Raw genomic sequence first — 27,378 nt, 5'->3', positions numbered from 1 at the left:
CTCATTTTGAATCTCAATGACATGGCACAGTCTATGACTGCTCAATTAATTTCAAATAGGGTATCTACGTTTAAAAGGGAAGAATAGTACTCCTGATGAAACACTTAAAATGTTCTCTATTCAAACTCTACATGTTTAATATATCCTAAGGAGTATGAAACAGCACTGAATATTAATTACAGCAAAAAAATTAGTGGTTATTGAGCATGAGAAACAGATTAGTAACCTGTGTCTTCAATACAATTTGAGCTTTAATTCAATGTATGCTTGTTTTTAAACATTTTTTCTTAATATGGCCTTTCACTAAATTGTCAACAAAGGACATATTAGCTCTCTACAAGAGTAATTCTAAACATTACTTAAAACAGCTACTAATTTACGTTATAATTAACTTACTTGACCTATCAGCTACACTGGTGAAGCAGCAACACAGTTCCTTGAGGAATGTGAGTGACAAAGTATAAGGCACAAGCTACATACAGCTTTTCACTTAAAGCTAATTTTAGGAGGCAACTCAGGTGGAACTTTGAACAAACTTAAAATTCACCTCAGGTTGATATGGTGTTGGTAATCAGCTCAGGCTTACTAATTTAATGCAGAACCAGAATCTCTCCAAGGAGCCTGCTGGACCAGGTGGAGTCCTACATATCTGGCAAGCTTAAAAAACAAAAAAGACCTTAATCTTTAGAAATTAAGAAGATAACATACTATAGCCCAAATTCTAGCACCCTAGCTAAACATGTTATATGAAAAGAGAACCTTCTTCCAAAGTCAAAAGGTGATTCTACTTAATGCAGATTAATTACCACTCTTCAGATTTAAACTAACTTAGTAGTGTTAATACAGGAAGGTGTACCTAAACAAAAGACATATACACACAGTAGTCTTGGAGATACTGTGAAGAACTTTCATTGATTTGTAAGTATTACCAGAAGGGTAACAGCAGCGGGGCCACTAGTTACATGGGCTCACTCTCAAGCCAGGTTCTAGGTTCAGAACCAGCCTGTGCCACCTAGTAGCTGTACAAAATACTTAACCTCTCTCTGTCTCTGTTTAGTCATTGCGCTGTCATGAAGATTAAGTAAATTAAATCATATAAAACTCTGTGCCTGGCACAGAGGTAGAGCAAATAAATACTGGCTGTTACAAATTTTTGCTGAGCCTTCACCTACTGGGTTGCATGATATATGGCCTTCAAAAAAAATGTCATTTTATATACTGATGATGATAAACAAAGCACTTACTGAGTACCAGAATATATTCTAAGCACTTTACTTACAACAATTCGTTTAAAGGTCTGATGTTCTCATTTCCCAACATTTTACAAACCCAATCTGTCCAGAGTTGGGTTTTTATGATTTTATGTGACTTTTTCCTTCAACAGAAATGCTTCTTACACATGATGATGTACATAAGTGCTGCCCAGTACTGCTAACCAACTACTTTGAGATACAAGAAATTAAAGAGCTAACAATCTGCATGGGCTTAAGTGTGACAAAAACACTCAAGACATGATCGATCTCCTTCAGCAGGTCTCACAACCTCAGAAATTGGGTCCCACCCTGTATTTAGGTTTTAGGATTGTGTGTAGGTGAGCAGATGCTATGCCCTCTTAGTCTCAAAAGACATTCTGGTTTCACAAAGACCAAACCACACTTTCAACATCATTGAGCAGAACTCACATTCATCCCAGTGTAACGTTATTGAAAAAGGGGTTAGAAATAACAAAGAGTACAATATTATTTTCTCATTTATTTTCTGAAAATACAATTCTATCATGCAAAATATTTTCCAGATGTATAATCACCTATGTCATATGTCAAATGTCTCCCAACAAACATTTCCTTATATCATACATGGAACAAGCTGCCACATATTGAATGCCTCATAACCAACTGTTTCAAGAACTCTTAATTACGCTTAACATTCAAAATAGATACACCAATTTTTTTCTTTAAAAGCAACTATTATCAACATGCCAGCACCTGAAGTCAATTTTAAGAGTTTTAAGAGCACAGACTGAATTCTGGAAAGATGGGAGAGTTAAATGTAGCAAAAGTGGCGTTTTTTTTTTTTTTTTGGTCTTCCCTCTGCAAAGTTAATCTGCGCAATTTGAGCACAGGAAAATGAGTGAGTTATAGTGCAATTACAATGCAATTGAGATTTAGCTATAAAAACTTTATACACATGTTCCAAAAGTAATTTAACCCTATAAATGAATCGGCCCCACATCTTAATAACACATTTTTTAAAATAGTCAAATATCTTATTTAAAAACGACAAATTATACCGTACTCTTACTATACTCTCTTTAACAGTCTCATTAGAAGTCTTTTAAAGCCAAAATTAGGATGTACTCAGCATGATGTAGATGCACTCTATTCCAAGAAAAGCAACCATTTCACACTGCTAAATCTAAAATGTCGTATAATTTAACATAAAAGCGCACACACGTTTATGTAGTTGGCGCTTACCCCCCAAATCTTATCAACTCCTTCACCAAACATGCACATAATCCCCAAAGCCTCTTGGTTGAATTAAATTCCATTTCTCTCCATACCACTCTAGCAGGTCAGTTGCAACAGCACATGTGCCAAAGAAATTAGTGGTTTTACTCACGCTCCCATTTTAAACGGGCGCCTACTTGCGATTAAAACTCTGCAACAAAAGTTTACCTGAGGCCATTCTTGCCATTTTAATAGAGGCCTAGCTTATTCTGTCTCTGTGGTCTTGCCTCAGCTGTAATAGCATACCTCCAAAGAGGCTGGACGTGCCCCCAAGCACCAGCAAAGCCGACCAGCTGCCAACCCTGCTCGTCACCCCGGGCAGGAAGCGCAACCTAACGTGTATACGTTTGTAGGGGTAGGGTGGGTGGGTGTTTGTGTGGGTGTGTGTTGAGGGGGATGGGGACGCAGAATACAAGAGGAACGTTTGGTTGAACGCTTTCGACTTGTAACCAAAGTTTTTTAAATGAGGAAAACAAAACAAACCAATACGCCATCCCTTACCTCCACCTTTTCCATGCGCGGGAACCTCCCACCCTCCTGGACCGCACCTTCAGAGCTTAAGGTCTCCGAGTCACCGAAGCTTCAGCTAGTTCTTGATTTTTAGAATTCCCCACCGCCCGGGGGAAGCCAAAAAACGCCCAAAAGAATTGGGCCCACTCCATGGCGCCCCGAGATCCTCCCCTGCAGGTCCACCCGCCTCCAACCAGCCCAAGGCTCCCATTCCCGCCCCTCGGACGGAGAGGGGGGGGGTCACCTGAGGCCGCAGGAGCAGCCAATAGGAAGTCCCCTTCGCCCCACGAGCCTTCGCGTACCCCACCCCCGCGAGACCCCCTGTAAGGATACCCGAAGCCCAGCCTGCGCGGGCGCCCGCCGTTCCCACCGCGAGGAGAGACGGAAAGGCGACGCCTTCTCTCCCCTCAGGATTACCTCGCAGCGCGCAGCCGGCTTTGTGCTTCCCTCCCTCCTTCTCCGCGGCCGCTGGCACTGCAGCGGCCGCGCGATCCTCCGCCGCTGCCTCTTAAACGCCGCACGGCTCCAGAGGGGAGGTTCGAAAGGGAGGGGGCGTGAGGAGGGAGGGACCTGGGCGCCGAGCCCTGTGAAGCAGGAAGCGGCGACACCTGGGTCGCGATGCCTCTAGCTCTCGCTCTGTTTTTAAAATGATAATTTAACCCCCCTTCTTTCCCTCCCGCCCCTCGCCCCAGCGACCGTTACGGGCAGGCGGCTGGCGATCTGGCGCGACTGGCCGAGCGCCCCCTGAGCGTCCCCTGGCCCCGCCCCCAAGGGTCCGCCTTTAGGTCCCCAAGCGCCCCTGGCTCCACCCCCACAGGCCAGCCCCTCGCAGCCCCGGAGCGCCCCTGGTCCCGCCCCTCGGGCCCCCGAGCGTCCCGGCCCCGCCCCTCGGAATCACCGGACGTTCCTGGCCCCGCCTCCTCAAGGCCCCGCCCCTAGTGGTTCCTCGCGCCCCTCCAGAGCCTTGGTCCCGCCCTCTGCGGCCCCCTCCGCGCCCGCGAGCACTAAGTCTCTGAAGCCGCAGCCCCCACGGCCTACTGGCCCGGCCTCTTGGGAGGGCCTGGCGCGGGGAAACCGCTTGGCATCTCTTGCACGGCCTCCTCCAGCTATGCAGCTTCGATCCGCGGCGTCCCCAGAGGGTCGGAGGAGCAAACGACCCTGACGGAAACCAGTCTACAAGAGGAAGGAGGGGCGCGTCGGAAATGTCCCCGCCCTAACCTGAGAGAGTCCCTTCGCCCCAAGGCTGAGCCACGGCTTTCAGAGTCAGCCTCTGCCGCCCACTGGCTGCTGGGTCTTCAGCGGGAGGCCACGGCTAAGGTTCAACCTCTGCTCGCACCCATAGTGGGGGGCCTTGGTATTCTCAGCATAGTTGCCTGTGGGGGCGCCTCCTCCTCCCCACCTCCATAGAGGGGCGCTTTAGGGGCTCTCTCTACCCTGCTCTACTGGCACCCATCGAGGGTCTTCACTTTGGCCCCTGGCCTTAAGACCTTATGAGAGCTGACCTTTTGGCTGTGAAAAGTCAAGGTACCGACAGCCTTCAAAATGAAATCGGGGCCGGGTAAACTTTGCAACACATAATTGCAGGAATGTGGATCCATCCACAGGTGACACCGGGCCGCCCACCCTCGCCACCAAGACATGACCTACTCTAGAAATAGACCTCCCAGTAACGCACACCTTTCTCTGCTACCCACAACTTGCACATCCCTCCCGCATACATGTCTCGTATGGACATGAGCCCACTCCCAAGCACACCCCTCCGAGCGCCATTCTGGTTATTCATGGTCCCTTGGGTCAACCCCACCCTAACACACCCAACAAACTTCACTCTCCACCCTTATCTTCCTTCGTTTCCAAGGCACTGGCGACAGTCCACTTCATTTCCTTCCTCCTCTGCAGACTCGACTCTTCCCCCTCAAATACTTCACGCCATCCCCCTCATTCTCGTCCCCTCCCTCTTCTTTAGAAATGTGCTAATTAAAATGTAGTTTCCTCTTCCCACATATGAAGTGTGGAAAATGAATCTTGTCTTGGCATAAACTGTGATTCATTTATCCCCGTTTTCTCTATCCACTGGACTAAAGCTAGAGAAATTTTAGTCTACCACCATCTCCCATATGCTTAAAATCTAACCATGCCTTATGATTTTTAAATACCCCCAAAGGATGGTAGGGAAGGCTTCCTGGCTTTGGGGAGAAAATATTTAGAAAATGCCCGGCCTGTCATTTTATTTGGCATTTTGAAATATCTGCAGTATTTGAGAGAAATATTGGGAGTGGCTGGATGTTTTCTTGCATTTAAAAAGCAAAAAATGAAAAGCTTGGCATGCATCAAGATTAGCCCTTTTTATGAATAGCCCCCCGAAAGTATGTTAAGGGCACATACCAGACAATAGTCTCTACTGTACAGGGCATTTGCCAGTCACAAATCTAGACCCCCTTCAAAGGAAGACAAATTAACATAACACATTTTAAACTATGTCTGACGAGCAACCCTTTTCATGAACACTCCCTTTGCCACAGTTTCTAGACAAAATGGATAAAAGATTTGCTTACCCACTGAAGATTCAAGGCTTTCAGGTGCCCAGGGTAGTAGACGTGTGTGTCTTCTAGGTGTGGATTCTGCAGTGCTGCACAGAAACCCACTGCAGCCTCAGACCGGCGGCGGCTGCAGCGGCAGCGGCGGCGGCGGCGGCGGCGGCGGCGGCGGCGGCAGCGGCAGCAGCAGCTTTTTCCAATGCTGAGTAGTAAAGTGTGTGTGACTTTGGTAGAGACTCCACAATTACCATTAGGAGCTTGCTTATAAGAGAGGAGGCGGAATCTCTCTTAAAGGGATGGGTTTTGTTTTTCCTCCCCACTATTGCTTCATAAGAGGCAGAAAGGGTGGAAGCAGGGAGTTTTTTTGGGCTGAGTAAGGCAGTACAGCTGTGGGAGGTCAAGGTTAAAATTAACTGGGTGATCAAGGGACCAATTTAGTGTGAGTCAATGAAATGCTGGAAGCATTAGTTTTAAAGAGCCCTGCTAACTTCCAATACTGGGGTCCATGGCAAAAATAAAGGGGTGTGCCTTGAAACTGACTAGTATTCTGTGTTAATATTTAATTTCCAAGCATTGCACTAAAATGGTAACTTTATAACGGGAGGTTATTTGTATTTAATACAAGAATGTGAAAAGAATCATAAAATAAAACTCATGTGATTGGGAGCAATGGAGTCAAGTCTTACTAACACTTATAAACGTATCTGGAATTTCAGTGAATATTAATATTAGAAAATATATTATTGTAAATCAACTATACTTCAATAAAAAAAGAAAGTATATTATTGACAGGGATCAATGCATACTTATAAAATCACCATATTATTTATCGAAAAGTGTAAAAATTTAACATATAAAATAATTTTAGCAAATAATAGCAGGGTACTATACTATTTCAGTGGCAATTCAAAAGTCAGCAAAATTAAGGAACTCATAAGTAGATTACTTTAAATGAATGCAGACCTACTATTTAGACTATTTTGTGTTGTGTCCACACATGAGGAACTTGAGAGTCTGCATTATAACTTTAAATTTTATTTTAAATAATATTCCTCAATTTAAGCACTGAACATCTGTGATCTTTTTTCTTCATGGGTAAATGATGAGGTGTGGTCCCAAAATATGAACAGAGAAAAATACGGAAAATATTCTGCAACTGATTTTTTTTTCACAGCATTTGTTAACTACCTGTGTAATCTTGAGCCAGTAAGAGAACTTTTTTGTTCCATAGTTCCCTATTGTGTAAAATGAGGATGTTGGATTGAACATTTCCTTTAGCATTCCAAAATACTATGATTTCATGACATTTATACATTTATATTTTTTGTTATTTATTGCATGTACTTCTCACTCTACATTACTTTTCTTGGAAACTTGGATTAAAGGTATATCTTTATTTTTAATGTATAACCAGCGTTTGTTACTTACTACTATTCAGAAATTATTTTGCAAATTAAATATCATTTTTATAAAGTGAATAAACTTAATTTTATCTGACTTATGATTTTGTGCCCAACTATGACCAACTTTCCTGTTTTGCTAAGGATGCCAACTGACTAAAATGCAAAATGTATGTTTAATAGCAATGAGAACATATTTTTAAAACTGGTGCGTCATTGGATAGTAGAGTTGAAACAGAGAGTTTAGAGCTCACCAACTCTAACCCTGTAGTTTCACAAGTAGAAAAAATGGAAACCCATAGAAGCAAAATGGGGATGCAGGGGAGTTAACTCTGTTCACACACACACACACACACACTCACTCACACCCATGGCAAAAAAAAACACATATATGAACATATACACTGTTTCACATACCTACATTGGGGACTTAGCAAGACCTTTCAGAATCAAAAAAAGTAGTTTCACTCAATGACACTGTTTGTGTACATGTAGTATAAACTGAAGACATATCAAACAAGTACTTACAATGTGTGTAAATAATAACACAGATTTTTGCCTTCAGGTTTGGAGGTGTTTATGCTGGAAAGTAAAAAAATTTGTCTAGGGAAATTTTTTTAAGTGACCCCTAAGGAAACTCACAACATTTGTAAACTCTTACTATCTCCCACCCAAATGACAGGGCCCTCAACTCTGTCACTTGTTTCCTTGCACCCATTGGTGCCTCTGTTCCCTTTTGTTTTATGTCCCCAAGCATGCCTGCCAAGAGGAATTCTTTTTGGAGCCAGGCAGGGGAAAGTACTATAGAGATTTGATTCTGGCCTTTAGAGATGCTTCTTGGAAGTTGCTTTTTGGGCTAGATACTTACATTTTTCTTTTAATCCTGATCTGGTATTCCTGATAAGCACTAACCTAAACCCATTCTCTCTAGTTTCAGGGAGGCATTAGATTAGATTAGATGACATAGTAAACTTGGTGTTTGTGTACCTGGCAGGACAATTTATCACCTATTAAAAAAAAAGAATGCCTCCTATAGGGAGAGAATTGAAGGAAATTAGTTGCCCAGTCTCTTCATCTGTTTTTGTTTATCTTGCTCTTCTGCAAGGAAGGCATTTCATTTCATACCAGGTGGTAATGAACAATGAATAAAATAGCCATTATTTCTATAATTTAAAAGAACCCCTCAAAATTAAATGTATTTCTTTGTATCTTCCCCAGAGTGCAGTCTCTTATATAAAGGCACTTAATAGATACTTTTAAAAATGAATACACGAACTAATGAATGAATAGCCCCCCAAATATCCAGAAACTGATTACAAAGTCTTTTTGTTTGTTTGTAATTTGCATTGTCTGAAACAACTGACTCCATTCTCTACCTCCCTTTTCTAACACAGTCATGATCTAAGAGAAACAATCTCCTTTCTGTAGAGCTCTTTAGGCATGCCTGATTTGTATTCTTCAATTAAATTGTAGCCACAAATCTCCACATGAACTCTGGGTAGATCAAGCAGTAGCCGAGACACTCTCTGCCAAGAAAGCACAGGATTCAGTTTCAGAATTCCAGTGCTCTAGTTCTCATTGTGAAACCAGCTGGTTATGTGACCTCAAACGAGTTTCTTGACTTGACTGTGCCTCAGTTTAGCCATCTTTTAAGTGATGGTGGTGGATTATAATACCTGCTGTACTTACTTCATAGGGTGGTTATGACGTTCAAATGATAATAAAAGGTAAAAATGCTTTGAACTTTTCAAAGCACTTTATAAATAGAAGGTATTATTATAGGCAGATGTATTTAAAATCAATTATCTAGTTCAAGGGACTTTATCCTAAACAACCTGTTTTACTACTTACTGTTTCAGAAAGCAAACAGGTTTATCTCCCTGTGTGCACGCAGGCATTCACACACACACACACACACACACACACACACACACATATGCGCATGCACCCTGCTGCTCCCAGTTTAACAACTTAGCTTCGAGGCTTTTCCCTTGAACTGGGAAATAACATCTACAATTTGAAGGGTTAAGAATTTATATAGAGAGCCCTTTTCCATTCCTTCTCCCCAGATTTACTTTTTTAAAGCTCTCAGACAGAAAAATAAACTCCAAAGCACAACAGCCTTTTCATATTACCTAATGTCATGTATTCCATCAGCAGGGCTAGATGAACCATTCATTCTGAAACATGGCCATACTACATATGTTTTGATGACCCTTTTGTGTCAAACAAGTCTGGAAAGTACTTGGGGAACAGGGCAGGAAGGATTGACATGGAACTCATGCTAATGAGTTCTCCGTTCCCCAAGGAGACATAATCAGGGCAACACTCAAGGATTCATCAACATATTTTATTAGCACTATGTGACCTATATGGTTTATTTTAAAGGAATTACCTCAGCTAAATACCTGATAGGTCCTTATACAAATGTTTCAGTGATCAGGCCTGATAAATTTCTGTAATGTTTATAAAATATCACCCTCAGGGTCCTCCTCCTTTTTTTCCCCAAAGGTATTTATTGTCACTTATTCATTTTTCATTTGATGATTCATTTGAAATAATCATGGTTAAGTAAATAACTGCTAGTACACAAAAAAGCTAATAAAGAACTGCTGTAAATAAGGTATTCCAAATGGAGTATAAAAACTCGCACAGAATCAACTTAAGAGTTACCAGTTTCTGTGTAGAGAAACTGTAAAATAAATACAAAGTATACAACTGCTATGTTAAACCTAAAATACATCATCTTATCTATATATCTTATCATCATCTACCTTAAGAGTTCAGCTGCTAGTCTTTATATGTCTGAATTACATGATCTTAAAACTGGGTGGGTGTTATAATACTTATGGCACTATTTCTAGAACGTGATCAGGAACTACCTGCAACAGAATCACCTGGAGTGTTTCCTAAAATGCTGATTCCTAGACCCTGTCCTTGAATTAGAGACTTTTAGGGTGTGGCCCTGGATTGATGGTCTTTTTTAAGCTTCCCAAATGATTCTCGTGTACACCAAATTTGAGTATTGCTATCCTACAGAAATAATGCAGTGTGTGTAGATCTCAGAGACACGGTGAGTGAGATGCAGGTGGCTCGTTTTTTACTCTGTGAAAAGGATTCAGAGAAGGACTAACACTGGCTCCACCCTTTCTACAGTGTAAACTTGGGCAAAATATTTAATCTCTCTTGGTCTTAGTATCCTCGTCTGTAAAATAATTTCTATTTGACTGTGTTGTTACGAGGATTAAGTGACATAACACGTGGAGAGCTTCTACTCTAGTGTCTGACCCATGATGGAAGTTAAGTATATGCTCATTTCTTCTCTCTTTGTTCAAAACATGAGTTTCCAGGTGCATTCTTCTTGTCCAGTGTTTTAGTATACTTGGTAGAGGAATATGAACTAGTAGTTAAATGATAGCTAATATTCTGAGTACTTACAGTATGTCAGTGCTAAGACTTAATATGCATTATTTCATTTCATACCCACCGTAATCCTAGACATAGGTACCATTATTGTTTTTGGATAAAGGAACTAAGGCTTATAGAGGATAAGTAACATTCCCAGAATCTCAGAGCAAAGAATTAGCAGAGCTGGGATTCAAACCCAGGCATTCTGACTCCAGAGAGTAACTGTTCATTATGCTGTATATTTTGTAGATTCTCTCAGTGCTTAGATTCCAACATAAGGGCCAGTCTTTTGGAAGGAACAAGCAATTGCAAAAATGGAGTTTATAAACCTTCCAGAAATACAGAAAGATGAATGTTATCATTTCCTTCTCTTAGGAGACTTCGCTAGTTGCCTGTAACAGAGTATGGCACATAGTAGGTATTCAAAAGTACTTAACAGATGGAAGATAGAGCTTTTACCAGCACACTATTTAAGCAGCTGATGTATCTAAGCCTAAGTTTTAAATTTTCCAGATTTTCTTGATCAGATTGTATTCTAACATAATGCAAGTCACTAACTTTCAGAGATACAGATCATCTTATCATTGGCAACAAATAGTTCTTGAACATTTGCAATGAACTATGCAATAGTTTGGCACTGAGAGGATTATTTTAAAAAAACAACTTGAGACATCTAGCTGGGAAATAAACACAAATGTATGAAGCAACCAGATTGCAAAATCACCACATGTGAGATAATAAATGTGAAGCCCCTAGCAAACAGTAAACAATCAATAAATGTTATCAATAATATGATTGCTATTATCAATAATATTCTTTTCTATTTTAATAATTATTGGCATGATTATTACAGTTTTATTAACAATAAGAAGAAATAATAATTGTTATAGCTACCATTTAATGAGTGATTATGTGCCAAGTATTGTGCTTAGTGTTTTACACATATTTAACCATCTTATCAGTCCTGCTAAATCAATATCCTTAATCATAGTTTTTTAAATGAAAAAAACTGAGACTCAGTGAGGTTAAATAACTTTCCCAAGCCACACATTTGATATCCAGAGTTAGGGTAAATAGTATACTCTAAGAATCCAAAAAGAGTCAGGGAAGAGAGAGGTCAGTTCCTGCTGGAGAAGGCAGGGACGACATCTCAGAGTAAGAAGAGTAGAATTGTGATGGGGGAGAGATGGAGGAGAAGGGCCTTTGATGATGGAGGTGGAGGACCAAAGGTATGTGTGGGGGTTTTCTGAGACAGGTCCCCCAGCACTTGGCTTATGCAATGCTCACGGTGAATGCATGACTAGGGTCTTCTTTACTGAGCAGGCAGGAATGTATGAGGAATGTTGGCAGAACAGCAAGTAAACCTGTCTGCCTGGAATGAAAAGTTTGTGTAGGGCGCAGTTAGAATTTATATAGTCCTCAAACCCATAGCCCTGAAATGTCAGTCTTTACTTACTGACAGCCTGTTTCAATAGCCCCAACTCTAGTTACTTTCCATTGATACACTCACTTATTTTCATTCATGAAACTACGGTATTTATTGAACTCCTACTATGTGCCAGCCATTGGGTGCTAGGGATTGAGCAATGAATAAAACAGACAAAAACCCTTGCACTCGGGAAGATTTCTTGTACTGAGAAAATACAGATGTTAACATGTAAACAAGTTGACAAGTAAAGTTATTTCCGATGCTAAGGACTATGAAGAACATAAAACAGACCATTGACAATGACTAGTTAGGAAGGATGAAGAAGGCCTCTTTAAGGAGGTGACATTTGAGCTGAGACTCGAGTGACCTGAAGTTGTCAGCTGGAGAGAAAAACGCATTTACGGGTCATGAGGCAGAACAAGCTTGGGTGACTGACAGAAGGACAGGGTGGCTGAGCACTATATGCATGGGACCAAGTGTCCCAGATGTGGCCAGAAAACTGGGTGGAGGCTGCATCACATAGTTCTGTTAGATCAGGGTAACAGTTTCAATTATGGGAGGTTTTAAGTCAAGAAGTCATAGGGTCTAAATTACATTTTTAAAATTTCACTCTGGCAACTGTGTGGAGAATGGGCTCCAGAGAGAGGTGATTAGAGACTGGAAGGCTGGTTAGGAAGTTATCAAAGTCTTCCATACAAGAGGAAATGGGGTCTTGTTGCAGAGGCGGCTGTGGAAATGAGACTTGGGCAGTTTTGGGAGCAGATCTGACATGACTTGAGCATGGAGTGCATGTGACAGGTAAGCGAAGGGAGGAAAAGAGAGAAATCAACCCAGAATGATCTCCAGGTCTTTGGCCTGAGCATCTGTCTGACAGGGGCACCATCATCGAAGACAGAGAAGACTTGAGCAGGAAGAGCACGACACGTATAAGTGAACGCTTCTGTTCTCTCATGTTAAGCTTGCGATTACCCACTTTTTTCCTTCGAAATACTTATCCTACTCTAAAATTATCTTGTTTATTTTTTGTATTCGTTCATCATTAATTTACTCCCCATAAAAAATCTTCAAAAGAGCAAAAACTTGTTTCTCTTGTTTACTGTTGTATCCACAGAGTCTACAACACTGACTGGCACAGAGTATATGCTCAACAACTTTCGGAATTTGTTGAGTATAGTTCAGTGGTTCTCAAATGTACATCAAAACCACCTGAGCAGCTTATTAAAAGTTTATTTATTTAATTCTTAAAAAAAAAATTTTAAAGGAGGTGCTGGGGATTGAACCCAGGACCTCATGCATGCTAAACATATGCTCCACCACAGAGCTATTCTACACTGCAACCTTTTATTAAAAGTTTAGAATCAGCCCCCACACAAACCTCTCCCCACCAGAGCTCTGCTTGAGTAGGTCTGGGTCACACTCAGGAAACTGCATGTTTAGTCAACATCATAGATGGGCAGTGGTCTACAGTCTAAACCAGTGGTTTAGATATATTCATGTTGATTCAAATATTTACTTTGGAAACCACATTTCAGCACCATCCCCAAAGATGAAAATGTATGGCTTTCAGAATTCAATGGTATTCTCATATATAGTTAAGTCATAAGGTATTAATTTAAAAGCTTCTGAGAGAAAACCATTGAAAGAATCTTGCGGTCCCTCCTATCTCATTTGACTCTCTTTGGAGACCAGGAAAGGATCTCTTTGGAAGGTCTTTTATGTGAAGAAAGGGGATTACCCAAGTGCTGAGACAATCCTCCTCTTCTACCACATCTCCAAAGTATGTGTCCCACATGCATTTACATGAATATGAAATTCCTTTACTTGGTGATTTTCATGAATGTATGTTTTTGTCTGCACATCTATTCCCTTTTCCAGTAAGAGTGCTTCAGTACTCCTTTGTGGAACCCCTTTTCACCCCATTGCTGCAGTCTTGGCACTGTTCCCTTTCCCTGAGCAAGAGGTTGGCCTCAAGTTGGATCAACCAATGTTTTCTCCCTAGCATTTAAATACTGAGTAGAATGACACAAACACTACAGAAGATCAGAATTCATCTTGAAGGAGGTCCCTGAGGAGAATGTGATTAAATACTACTGCAAAAATCTTGCTTGACTGAGCTCTTGTCTCTTCCAAGACCTGATTATTCAGCTTTTCCTTCAGTTCTATGACCCATGAGCCTTATTCTTCCAGTAAATTCCTTTTGCCTAAATTAATAAGAGTGGTCTCAGTTGTTTGCAATATAACCTATAACATAGCGGTTAAAAACCTCGCAATCTATAATTAGAGGTAAAGCTTTCAAAACAAACCCTTCCTTAGAGCAGTAGCACATTGAACCATGTTTTCACTAAAGTGTAAATGTCTGATAGCGGAGACTGAGCAGGCAGATGAGAGTGAAAGTTCTCCTTGTTTGACATCAGTCCCACCACAGAGATAGGAAGGAAAAGGATGTGGCTGGCACATGACACATAAATCCCACTTTACAAATTTGTCCTGAGTTTACACATGAGATAAATACCTTGCTGGAAACTCTCAAAGTAATTTCTACTCAGCTATCCCGGCTCCTGAATTTCTATCTTCAGACTAAATGTTCAGAGTAAGCCTTTCCAAAACAGGGCATAATTACTGGGACATATAAACCTAAGACATCAATTTATGATGAGAACTCATAATATTAAATTTAGTTCTCATTTCCTTCTGTGGCCCCTAGGGGAAAAAAAGAACATCCTGTCCTTATAATCATTTGGGTTAAATTCTAGTCATTTGTTGACCTTTTAAAAAAAAAAGACCTATAACTCTTTAAGACTCTTAAGAAATTAATGACTTAACTAGTGTCTTATAAGCATTATTTTTGAACAAGACAAGGTTCTCACACCTCATTCATAGTGATTACTGAAATTGTCACAAGAGTGAGGATGCTGAACAAAGCCAAGAGCAAGCTGAGTGTGAGCCACACCTAGAGAGGAATAAGGAACATGTTATAATTTAACAGGAGTAATAAAAATGAAATCTAATCACTTGCAGATTATATGCAGTATAAGTGGAAATCAAATGTAAAAACCAGTCTCTTTAATTTAAACATATTTGTTTTCAGTAGTGATTGCTATTTGTGTAAACTAAGTGCAATAAAATCTGGCTAGAAATCTGTATGGAGTTTGCATGGCCAATCATTTTCATTTCAAATGTGGGGAGGGGCAGATCACAATTCTCATCATTAAAACATAAAATAGTATTACAAGCATTTGCTGAACATTTACTATGTTCCAGGTACTATTCAAAGACTTTATGATCTAAATATCTCATTTAATCTTTAAAACAACCTCATGAGCTATTATCCTATTATTCCTGTTTAGAAACAAGGGAACTGAAGCACTGAGAGATTAAGCAATTTGTCAAAGATCAAAGAACTGATAAATGGTGGGAAAGGTGTAGCTCAAGTGGTAGAGTGCATGCTTAGCATTCATGAGGTCCTGGATTCAATCCCCAGTACCTCCTCTAAAAATAAGTAAGTAAACCTAATTACCTTCCCCCCCCAGAAAACCCAACCAAACAAAGAGCTGGTAAATGGCAGAGTTTGAATTTTGAATCTGGGTAATAAAATGACTCCACAATCTGGGCTCTCAATGTCTTCCCTTACTACCTTCCAACATCTCTTGGTGAGTTAGAGAAACAGCACCTGGTCTTCTCCCTGTACTTGAGGCCCTTCTAATTTTCACTTTGAATGTTTAAAACTACATTTTCAAAAGTATCTAAACCAGGTAATGGAAAAAAATAGACTTGCCAGACGCCAAATTGCTCGGGTGTTAATTGTTAACTAAGTGGTGAGCCTTTCCAGCAGCCTTGACAGAATTTACTTACCCAAATTCTACATTTACACTTTGAGTAAAATAGTAAGAATTTAGAGGTCTAATCCAAGTCAAGTCTCCAAATGTATGAGCAAAGAATTTGGTTTTCAAATTCCCTTGAAGGGTTTGCCAATTGTTACTGTGGATTTGGGATGGGAAAAAGGCTGGTGATCTCAGAAAAGTGGGTTTTTTCTCTGATAGATGGCTTTTACTTCTTTGCTAGAGAGGTAATTGAGAGACCAGTCTGGGACTTGCATCTGGGAGCAACGTGGGTACAGAGAGGGTGACACATACATTAAAAAACCTATTCTCGAACATTCTCTTCAGGTACAGTGTGGACTTTCTGAACTGGTCTCCCTGCAATTTGACCATGACACAGCATGCTTCAGCCCTGAAGGTGGGTAGTTTCTTGAAGATTCTTCTTAGTCTTTTTTCATTTTCTTTCCCTTGAAGTGGGATGTAGAATTCATTCAATCCTGACTGCTTTTCTAAAGTTTACCAGAGTTTTTATAGGATGTACCTCTAGTTGGGCTTGGCTTCTGTTTTTTCAGGGAGCATGCAGCCCCTCTTCCCTCAGGTAGACACTTTCTTTACATACAAGATTCATACCTTTATTACTGGATTAGGAATCCTAGGTGTTCAAAAAAGAAAAAGAATGGCGGGTGACACCAAATGGTCCTGCCCTTTGTGACTTTGCTCCTAGAAGAGACAAGATAGGGGAGAAAAGGAAGAATCAGGAAGAGAGAAAAAAAAAAGGCATGATTCCTTGCCTCTAATCATGTATTTGTTGTAGGATATCAAGATGGAACCTAGGTTAGCCAAAGTCACAAGGGAGTGCAGTCATGCCTTGGAGATATTTCAGGTTCTGTTTCAGACCACCAAGATAAAGTGAATATCACAATAAAGCAAGTCACATGAATTTTTTGGTTTCCCGGTGCATATAAATGTATGTTTATACTATACCACGGTCTATTAAGTGTGCAATAACATTATGTCTACAAAGACAATGTACATACCTTAATTTAAAAATATTTTATTGCAGAAATAACATATAATATCATTTGTATGTGGAATCTAAAAAAGGATACAAATGAACTTATTTACAAAACATAGACAGACTCACAGACACAGAAAACAAACTTATGGTTACCAGAGGGGAAAAGGGATGGGGAAGGATAAATTGGGAGTTCAGGATTTGCAGATACTAACTACCATATATAAAATAGATACACAAAAAGGTCCTACTGTATAGTACAGGAAACTGTATTCAATAACTTGCAATAGCCTATAATGAAAATAATATGAAAAGAAATATATGTATGTGTATAGCTGAATGACTATTCTGTACACCAGAAATTAACACATTGTAAGTCAGCTATACCTCAATAAAAAAAAAAGGTCAAACCTCTATTGCCAAAAAACACCATCCATCACCTGAGCCTTCAGTCAGTAGTAATCTTTTTTGCAATAGTAGCATCGAAGATCACTGATCACAGATCACCATAATGAATAGAATAATAATAATGAAAAAGTTTGAAATATTGCAAGAGTTACCAATATGTGACACAGAGACATGAAGTGAGCAAATGCTTTTGGAAAAAATGGCATTGATAGACTTTCTCAAAGCAGGATTGCCACAAACCTTTAATTTGTAAAAAAGGCAATATCTGCAAAACGCAATAAAATTAAGTGTGCCTGTAAAGGGTTTCAAAATTAGGTAGACAAAGTGCGAGAAAGGCCACAATCATGGAAGTAGTTGTGTTCTATAGGAAAGTCAGTAGAAGAGTCACCATGATGCTTGGGTTCTGCACTAGTTAGCTGTGCACTTGAGAAAGTTACTTGAAGATTCTCACCTTCTGTTTCCTTATCTGTAAAATGGGTGTGGGAGTCAAATTATACATTTGTAAACTTGGAAAGGGACTTGGAGGTCATTTGATCCAGCCTCTGATCCACTGCAAGAATTTTGCCTGTGATATTTTTGACAGAAAACCAATCACCCAACCTTCCATGAAAGGACGCTCTTAATCTCCTTACTCTCCTTATTCGGAGCTAGGCTCTGTATACATCAGGAGGGACCTCAGACCTCTATTCATTGGCCTCAGTTCTCCCCTGTGAAGTTCTGAGTTGGCAACTTGGATGGTGACAGAGAGAACACAGTACAGTGGAAAAAGAATCAGGTGAGCCTGAGCCTGGGTCCCATCTCGAGCCCTTACCTAGCTGTGAAATCTTGACCAAATTGCATCCTTCTATGAGGCTCAGTTTCCTTATCTGTCTAGTGTAGAAATGGTAACCTGCCCTGTAAGTCTGTCAGGAGAATTAGAAATTATTTATGTAAAATGCCTTCACATAAAGAGTCTTTAATAAAAAGACTGTTAAGAAGATTCTTCTTAGACTGTAACAGAATCAGTATTTATTGAGGCTTGAGGAGTTTATGGCATGATTTTATGTCCTCCTTACAATGGTTTGTTTTGAAAGTGTCCTAATTTTTCCCATTGTTTCAGTCCTAAATAAGTAACCACTTCCTGTATGTTTCACTGCATTTGCCTTCCCAATAGATCTTCTTTTCCTTGTACAATTAGAAAAGGAGAAGGGAGCTTGAACACGGACTTAATGAAATTGTAGGTGAGCGTATACTGGCCCGTTAGGAAAAAAAATCACTGTAGAGGTGGAGTTTAATCTTTACTCTGAAGCTTGAGAGGCTTCTGAATTTTGCTACAAAGAAATTATTTGCTTCTGAAATGAAGCCTAGTGGCTAAAATGTGCTCTGGGAGCACAGGTTGCAGCAATACAAAGAACATGTTCACTTTACTGCAGTGAAAGGAATTCTGTGACTTTAGAAGTAAGATAACCCAGAGCTGTGGCTCTCACATCAGTCAAAACCTCAGAGAAAGTTTCCTTACGAACAGAGGCTTCAGAGTATCTCCTCTTGAATTTAACCATAACCATCAAACATGAAAACATATGACTCTTTGACTAAGTAAATCCACATAAAAGAAGCTACCCAACGGAAATTCTTGTATGAGCAGTTGAACAAGATAATTACAAGAATGTTCACTGCCATGTGGTTTGCAATAGCACAAATGCCTCACATACAAAAATTATTCTTCAACAACCAGACTTCATCACTAATTCCAATGGGTTGCATCTTGAAATTATTCCACTAGTTGTAAGGATTAGGGGACTAGAGAGTGTGATTGGTAAAGTTAATCAATTTGTTTATTTACTTATTCATTTATCTCTTCATTCAATTGTCAGCAGTAAAACATAGAAGTTAGCAGTCCGCTGGGGGCTTTGGAGTCAGAAATATTTGGATTTGAATTCCTGGCCTGAAACTTATTGGTTGTAGAATCTTGGCAAATTACATTCCTTATCTATAAAATGGGGGCAGTAATCAAAAGGTTTTGTGAGGATTTTTAGAAGAATATTTGAAGAGCCTAGCACAGTGCCTGGCACATATTTTATGCACAAGCAAAGTTTGCTACTGTCATTCATGAGTTTATCATTAAAAAAAATTTATTGACCATCAATGGTGTGCCAAATTTTGTGTCAGATTCTGAATTTTTAATGTGGTTAGGATATGATCCTTGCTTTTAAAAGGGTTAAGTTTAGTTCAGAGGTGAATGCAGGGACTTCTTGGACATGGATGGGGAAAAAAATCACACATCTATTTTTCACTAACCTCTCACTGAAACTTAACATTCCTTTAATTATGCCTTTATACAACAAGTCACAGAGGTCTTCACAACATACGTAGCTTTGTCACCCACAAAAATCGTGGGCATTTTCATAGCACGTTGTAGTTTTGCAGAAATTTTGAAATTTCATTCACGTGCATCAGTATTTCAGAATTATAATAGTTATTAGACCCACTGTTAAATCTAGGGATTGTGTTAATAAAGAAGCAATATATACCTCAAATTTTATTTTGTAATTTGAAAATTATATATTAGTTTAATTATCTATTTTTAATTATCTAAACTATATGTTAGCTTACTTATCTATTTGGTAATTAAAAATAGATAATTCCCTTACATATTTTATTTTGCGCATTTAAAAACAGTGTTCTGAAATGCGCACATAACACACATTAACCATGTATGAGGACGTGGTAAATGGATGAGGATGTTCGTGACAGCACTATTCATTACAATGAAAAACTGAAAGCAAATTACATGTCCATCAATAGAAGAATGGATAAATCAGTGGCGGTATATTCATACAATGAAACATCTCCTAGCAATGAGAATGACTAAATAATTACTACATTCGGCAACATGGATCAATCTCACAAACATAGATTGAGAAAAAGAAACCAGATGCAAAAGGGAACATACTATGTGATTCAATTTATATGAAGTTTAAAAATCTCTGGAGTTAGACAACAAGATAGTGTTCACCCTTTTGTGCACTGGTGGCTGGGATAAGTGGGTGGAGCTTTTGCATTATTTATTGATCCAAATGTTAGCAATGGGAATGTGTTCACTTTGTACCAATTCATTGAGCTATCCATCTATAATTTGTGCACTTATTTATAGTTGTACTTTGGTAAAAATTTACTTCAAAGAGAGGGGTCCATTGGCTACACAAGTTTACCAAAGGGATCCATGCAACAGAAAAGACTGAGAACTTCTGGTCTAGTGGAGACACAAATCCACAGAAAGTACAATAATACAATGTTTCATACATAGCCTGGATGTTCCAGGCCATTTGTGACCCCAGTATTCCATTGACTTCTTAAGTATAACTCATACTTTTCAGACCAAGAATCCTGTATTTTTATATTGAAAGTATGGTCACTGCAGCTGTAGGAGAGGAATTACAAATTATTATGAAAGCACAGCAAAGGGAACCATTCATTTTGCTGAGGGTGGTCAGGAAGGCATCTCATGGGGGAGGAGATATTTGAATGGAGCCTCAAAGAATAAGTCGACTTTCAACTTAAAGGGCTTCCTGTCAGGGTGAGCAGCACCAGGAAAAAAAATAGGAAGCATGCTGTGTTCGGAGAACATTGGGTCATCTGGTGTGGCTGGATCCTGGGGAAGATAATTGAGGGTGGCGGGGGAAGAGGGGGACAGGTGGGAGTACATGAAAGACTGTGTATCATGCTAACGGGAAGCGACCATTGTCACTTGTTTTTACTTTCTATTGAAGGAATAGATATAGAGAAAGGTGCCTAAAACATAGCTCTACAGCTTGATAGATGTTCACACATTGAACACATCTATTTTACTAGCAACCCAGATCAAGAAATAGGACATTAACAATATCCCAAAAGCTACTTTCACTATCCCTACCAATCCCAATAATTGCTCCCCACTTTAATGAGATGTGATTGGTATGTAAAATGCTGTGCATATTTAATGTATAAAACTCGATGAGTTTGGGGGTAAGTATAGACCATGACTCCATCACTACCATCAAAGCTGTCAACATATCTATCACCTCCCAAATTTTCCTCCACCCCTTTTATTGTAATTACTTTTGTAGTGTGTCTTATAAGAAAATTAAACGTAAGGTATACTCTCTAAGCAAATTTAAGGTACACAATACGGTATTATTGCTGTAGAAACTATGTTATGTAGTAGATCTATAGAACTTATTTAATCTTTCAGAACTGAAACTTTGTACCCTTTGACTATCCCCTCCCCATTTCACCTTTCCCTGGCAAACATCATTCTACTCTTTTTCTATGAATTTGACTATTTTAGCTTCTATCTATAAGTGAGGTCATGCAGTATTTGTCTTTCTGTGTCTGACATTTCATTTAGCATGCTGTTCTCCAGATCTATCCGTGTTGTCACAAAAGGCAGGATTTGTTTTTTTAAGGCTGGATAACATTCCATTGCGTGTGTGTATACACATATATACATACGTATACATATATCATATTTTCTTTATCTATTCATCTGTCGACAGGCACTGAGGTTGTTTCCATATCTTGACTATTGGGAATAATACAACAATGAACATGGAAGTGCAGGTAATCTTTGAGATCCTGAATTCAATTCCTTTGGTAAATACCCAAAAGTGGGATTGCTGGATCATACAATAGTTCTATTTTTAACTTTTTAAGGAATCACCATACTGTTTTCCATAATGGCTGCACCAATTTACATTCCCACCAACAGTGTACTAATGTTCCCTTATCTCTACACCCTCACCAACACTTGTTATCTTTTGGGTTTTTAGTAGGAGCCATCCTAACAGATGTGAGGCGATATCATTGTGCTTTTGATTTGAATTTCCTTCAAGATTAGTGTTGCTGAATACCTTCTCACATACCTGTTGGCCACTATTGTGCCTCCTAACATCACAGACTGGTTTTGCTGGGTTTTTACTTTATTAAATGTATGTATTCTTTTGTGTCTGGCTCTCATTCATGTTGATAAGTGAAACATAATGTCATTGTATGTAGTTGTAGATCGTTGCCACCTAGATTTTAAGCAGGGGAATGGCTTGGGCTGACCTCTGTGTTGGAAAAATCACTCTAGCAGCTTGGAGGAGGGCGGGATGGAAAGATAAGAGGTCCCATGTGGGGAGCTAGAGCAATACCCTAAGTGAGAGATGATGAGGGCTTGACCCAGAGCCCAGGCAGTGAAAATGGAGAAGAGGCGGACAGATTAGAGTCACCCTGAGCTCTGGAGAAGCAATTCAAAACATATGTTCCATTTACAGTGTCCTTCAAACACAGAGGAGAGTGCTCAGAACCAGATCAACATTAATTGACCACGACATTAGTTTGGACGCTTGTCAAGATTTAAATGAAACAAGCTACATCCCTTTAAGAGTCTATTGTCACAGATGACAGGGATGAGATAGACCAAAAGCCAAAACAATGTGGATAAATGAAGGATATCCCACGAGACTTTAATGACCTCAAATGATACTGGTAGAGTTTTGCAGTTGAGCTATTTCTCTTAAAGATTTTTTTGAGTAGTGGAGTTTCAACGTAAAATTTAGATTAGTTAGGAAAACAAAGTTAAGATTGAAGAGTCAACAGGGATGGGGGATAATTTTAGCAGAAAGTTGGGAGGCATGAGGCTGCAGAGGGTGTGGGCTGGTTGTGTGGGGCAGAGAGATGGGGAGATAGTTGGTGAAGCATGAAGTGAGGGCTCATTCTGCATCTATCTTACTCTCATGCTTCTGGAACTCAGGTATGCACATCCCTCACAATATGTCAGGGGAAACCTGAGTCACCTGATAAATATGGTGCATCTTGCTGGAGTGTCCATTTTGCCCTAGGACTGAGGGGAAGGATGCTACATATATGGAAGCAGATGATATGTTATGGAGTAGAATAAAAATTTTATGTGAAGTTTCAAGATAAAACACAAGACTTCAAATACTTCTCTAGCCAAATGCTTTCACCTTCATCCCCAGTGCTCTCCTTTCCATTCATTATGTAGAATTCAGAGGAAAAGTTTTTAAGACGCCTCCTCTCCATCACTGCTAACTCCACCCTCCATTCTATGAAGCTAGGACCTCCACGGAGGCCCTTTCCAGTCTGGGTGTTGCGACCCATTCGACAACATTCCTTCCTTCTTTACTCGTTCATTCCAACAATATTAAGTAAGGGCTTACCATATACTAGGAGCTATGAGAGGTTTTTCTCCTATAAAATGTCATAAATTCCAAAAAGGAGTGTCCTAAAAAAAAAAAAACAAAACAAAAATCTTTTTTTAAGGACTATGTCTTAAAAGGAAAAAAACCAAACATCTTAGAGTCTTCTTAGCACTTGTCAAAACGTGATATATCAAATATTCTATAAATATTTGTTGACATGAAATGAAATAGCATCTTTGCAAAAACCCAAAGAGAGAGGAAGATAAAGAAGAGGGAAAGGGATGGGTGTATATGAGCGAACTGCTACCCGCTATGAACTAGGCATACAGTTTCATCTATGAACAACTCTGAGATATACTTTAAATTGTACCTATTTTATAGTCAAGGAAATTGAGGTTGAAAATGAATAAAGTCACTCGTTTGAAGTAACACAGCTAGTAAGGGGCAGGACACAGATTCAGTCCCAGATTTGATACTAACATCTGTGGCAAACATTTATAGAACTGTAAAATGCATATACCCTTTGGCTCAGTAATTCTACTTGCAGGAATTTGTCCCTGTTATACCGTGATTTATAATAAGAAATATATATTTGGTCTAAGTCCCATTTCTGGCACACAGCTCCTAAAACTCTTGGAGTTTCCTAAGTGAAGAGAGAGATAAAGATATCTTTTGTTCTGTTAACGAGGTGATTTTTGGACCAGGCCTAAGAATGAGGTCTTGTTGTCAGTGGAGCAAACCATGTGATTAGATGGTTGGAAAGTTGGAACTTTGCATCACAACTCCTCCTCCCTCCCCACCTGGGGAGGGGCTGAAGATTGAGTTTAGTCATCAGTGGACAATGATATAATCCATCATGTATATGTAATGATGTTCTAGAAAAACTCAAAAGGATGGAATTCGGAGGGCTCCCTGGTTGGTGAACGTGTGGAGATTTTAGGAGAGTGGCACCCACAGACAGCATGGAAGCTCTGTGTCCTTTCACTGTACCTTGCCCTATGCATCTCTTCTGTCTGGTTGTTCCTGAATTGTATCCTTTTATAGTAAACTGGTAATTGTATCCTTTTATAGCAAACTGGTAATCTAGTAAGTAAAATATTTCTCTGGGTTCTGTGAGCTGCTCTAGCAAATAAATTGAACCCAAGGAAGACTTTAAATCTATAGCAGTCAGTCAGAGGCACAGGTCAGAAGCGTCTGGAATCATGATTGGTGTCTGAAATGGAGGGCAGTCTCGTAGGACTGAGCCCTTAACCTGTAGGATTCGATGCTGTCTCTAGGTAGACGGCGTCAGAATTGAGTTGAATTGTAGGACACCCAGTTGGTGTCAAAGAATTGCTTGGTGGTGTGGGGAACTCCCCCTCACTTCACATTGTAAATTGGGTGCAGAATTATTAATCCTATAGATATACTGAAATAAGGGCTCAAAGATACAAACACAAGCATGTTCATTTCAGTCCTGATTATGATAAAGCTGAACTGAAAATAATCTAAATATCCTTTATTGATGAATTAGTTGAATAACTTAAGGAACGTCCATACAGAAAAAGGCGTACCTATATGTACTGACATGGAACACTATTCAGGATATATCATTAGTTTAAGATAACGAAGTGTAGAACAGTGTATATTATTTAATTACATTTTATCGCTTTAAAAACAAATGCATCAATCATATATGCATGTATGTACAGGCACCCAAAAATCTAACTTCAACAGAGATTACACTCAGGGAGGTGATGTAAAGCTCTGCTCAGGTGGGATTGAAGAGAGAGGTCTCTTTTCACTTTATTTCCTTTATGAACTATGTGAAAGGAGATTTTAAAACACGACTAAGTATTACTTTCATAATAAAAGGAAACAAGTTAATAAATTAAATAAAAATAAAGCCTGAGCATATATCAACATACCCTGATGCATGGAGTAAGTAAAGTCCCAATCAGAGAGAAGTTGAAAAAAAAAAAAAAGCAGAAAGAGATAAGAGGCAAAAGAGTCAAGGAAAAGGGAAATGTAGTATTACTGAAGCTCCTTCCAAGGCCTTTATTTCTATTTTTTACCTTTAATTGGCTTCAACAATAGAAATCTAGTTTCTCACGGTTCTGGGAACTGTAAGTCCAAGATCGAGGTGTTGGCAGGTTAGCTCCTTCACAGGGCTTTGAGGAAGAATCTGTTCTCTGCCTCTCCCCTAGCTTCTGGGATTTGCTGGCAGTCTTTGGTATTCCTTGGTTTGCAGACCTCTGCCTTCATGTTCACATGGCATTCTCCCTTTGTGTGTGCCTGTGTATCCCTCCTTTTTTAAGACTGAATAATATTCCATTATATATATTGCATTCTATTTATCCATTCATCCATTGATGGACTCTTAGGGTGCATCCAGCTTTTGGCTATTGTGAATACTACTACCATGAACATGGCTGTTCAAATATCTCTTCAAGACCTTGCTTTCAATTCTTTTGGATATATATACCCAGAAATGGAAATGCTGAATCATATGTAATTCTTGTTTAATTTTCTGAGGAGCAGCCATACTGTTATAAGGCTTTCTAAATTGTTATATACTTACTGCTCACTTAGAAAGACAGAAGGCAGGAAGGTGGCTGTTTTTCAATATATAAACCACACACACCCAGGGAAGGAGCCTTGCCAAGAGTAGAATCAAGAAGTTTATTTTAAAGAACTTTATAACATCAGGAGCAAATGTAGGAGTAATCTACAGACCGTTTCCCTGAGAAGTAGAGAAGGAAAAACAATTGCCGACTAAGTTGCTTAAAGATCTAAGTATTTTCTACTGGGAAATAATTTTTCTGTTTGGTGGAGCTGCAAGTTCTGGGGAGTGCTCTCTTTAGAAAACAGCTGATGATTCCGGGAAAACTTGGAAGCATCACCATGGTGATGGAGAGTGACCCATTTAAAGTGTAAGGCCTATTGTGAGCTGAACTTCAAAAGATGCCTGCATAAAAGTTTCTCTTTCATTTTTTGTTGGACGTACAATATGAACTGAAGTAACATTATTATTATTATCCCTATTCCTCTTGCAGTCTGATGTGCTAGGGAGGACCGCAAGATGCCTTCAGAGTCTGGTCCTGCCTTGGCTACTCCTTGGCTGCCAGTGAGTTGAGCAGGGCACTCTCTCCAACCTCAGAAGGCTGACCTAAAGAGACTCTAAAATCCCTTTAGTTTGTGGATTTACTTCTATGCATATTCATAATTGCTTCAGCTCATTTTGGTTTGCTACTTATTTTCTCTGAAACTTGGCTATCCAGCAAACCCACTTAATTAGACACAGTGGAAAAAGAGGAAATAAGCCAAAAGATGCTAAATGGACAAGCACAACATCAAAGCCCGTGTGCTAAAACTCCTTCACCTTATCACTTTCCTCAGACCTCAGGTGCACGGGGCTGAGTTAATCACCCTTGTGGGTTCACGTAGTCTTTTTTTTTTTTCACTTAAAAAGAATAAATTATTGAAGTATAGTCAGTTACAATGTGTCAATTTCTGGTGTACAGCATAATGTTTCAGTCATACATATACATACATATATTCGTTTTCATATTCTTTTTCACTATAGGTTACTACAAGATATTGAATATAGTTCCCTGCGCTACACAGTATAAATTTGTTTATTGATATGTAGTCTTTTATGGTTAGTCTGGACAAAGCCCTTTTCTGCTTAATCTTACTCTATTATTTTCTTCTCCTTCATCTCCTAATCCCTTTCTCATTGCCAGCACTGTGCTTGGTGGTATAAATGGACTACTGTATTTAATTTTAATGTCAATGCTATGAGATAGACAATGGTGTTATGCCCATCTTACATACGGGGAAACCAAGGTTTATAGAGATTAAGAGGCAGGGAAAGAATTCCCACCCAGCTAGACAGACCCAGAATCTACACTCCTAAACACTACACCAGCTAGTCAAGAAAACTTGTTTCAAATACAACTTGTCTCTAAGTTATTCTGAACTGCCTGTGGGAAACTCCCCCTCCCATTCCTCAAAGAAAGTGTTAATGGATTTATTTTGAGGCACTCTGCTTCTCCTCATTCATCTTTTGTAGAATTTTATCACCAGAGACAGTGTTGTAAAACTTTAGTCGCCATCTCTTTGGATTTCCCTTTCCTCTATTCTCTCTCTCTTGCAAAACCTGGAGTTATAGCTGTCAGCTTGGCCCTTGACTCTATTGCTTGC

At 39.5% G+C, this 27,378-nt stretch overlaps 1 protein-coding gene and 1 long non-coding RNA gene across 10 annotated transcripts in view; one reads left to right on the top strand and one right to left on the bottom strand.

Moving 5' to 3' along the window:
• The window catches only part of ADD3 (adducin 3), a 115,131-nt gene extending 109,201 nt beyond the window's left edge, over positions 1-5,930 (bottom strand). For 2 of the 9 annotated variants that reach the window (XM_031682636.2, XM_031682647.2), the window contains exons 1-2: positions 3,435-3,685; positions 548-657 (exon numbers count right to left, since the gene is read on the bottom strand). The gene's annotated coding sequence lies outside the window, so the exon portion shown is untranslated. Of the gene's footprint in view, positions 1-547; positions 658-3,008; positions 3,281-3,434; positions 3,686-5,572 lie in introns of those variants that run through there. The other 7 variants (XM_031682639.2, XM_031682643.2, XM_031682641.2 and 4 more) reach the window with 5 other exon arrangements.
• Positions 4,019-6,220, top strand: LOC140699427 (uncharacterized). The gene is made up of 2 exons (XR_012077589.1): positions 4,019-4,334; positions 5,630-6,220. It is a non-coding gene; the product is annotated as an uncharacterized lncRNA (long non-coding RNA).
• The last annotated feature ends 21,158 nt before the right edge of the window (positions 6,221-27,378 follow it).

Source organism: Vicugna pacos, chromosome 11 (assembly GCF_048564905.1).
Source record: "Vicugna pacos chromosome 11, VicPac4, whole genome shotgun sequence".
Lineage (NCBI taxonomy): Eukaryota > Metazoa > Chordata > Mammalia > Artiodactyla > Camelidae > Vicugna > Vicugna pacos.
Note: the sequence above shows the minus strand (reverse complement) of the source record. Positions and strands in the feature narration are given on the sequence as shown.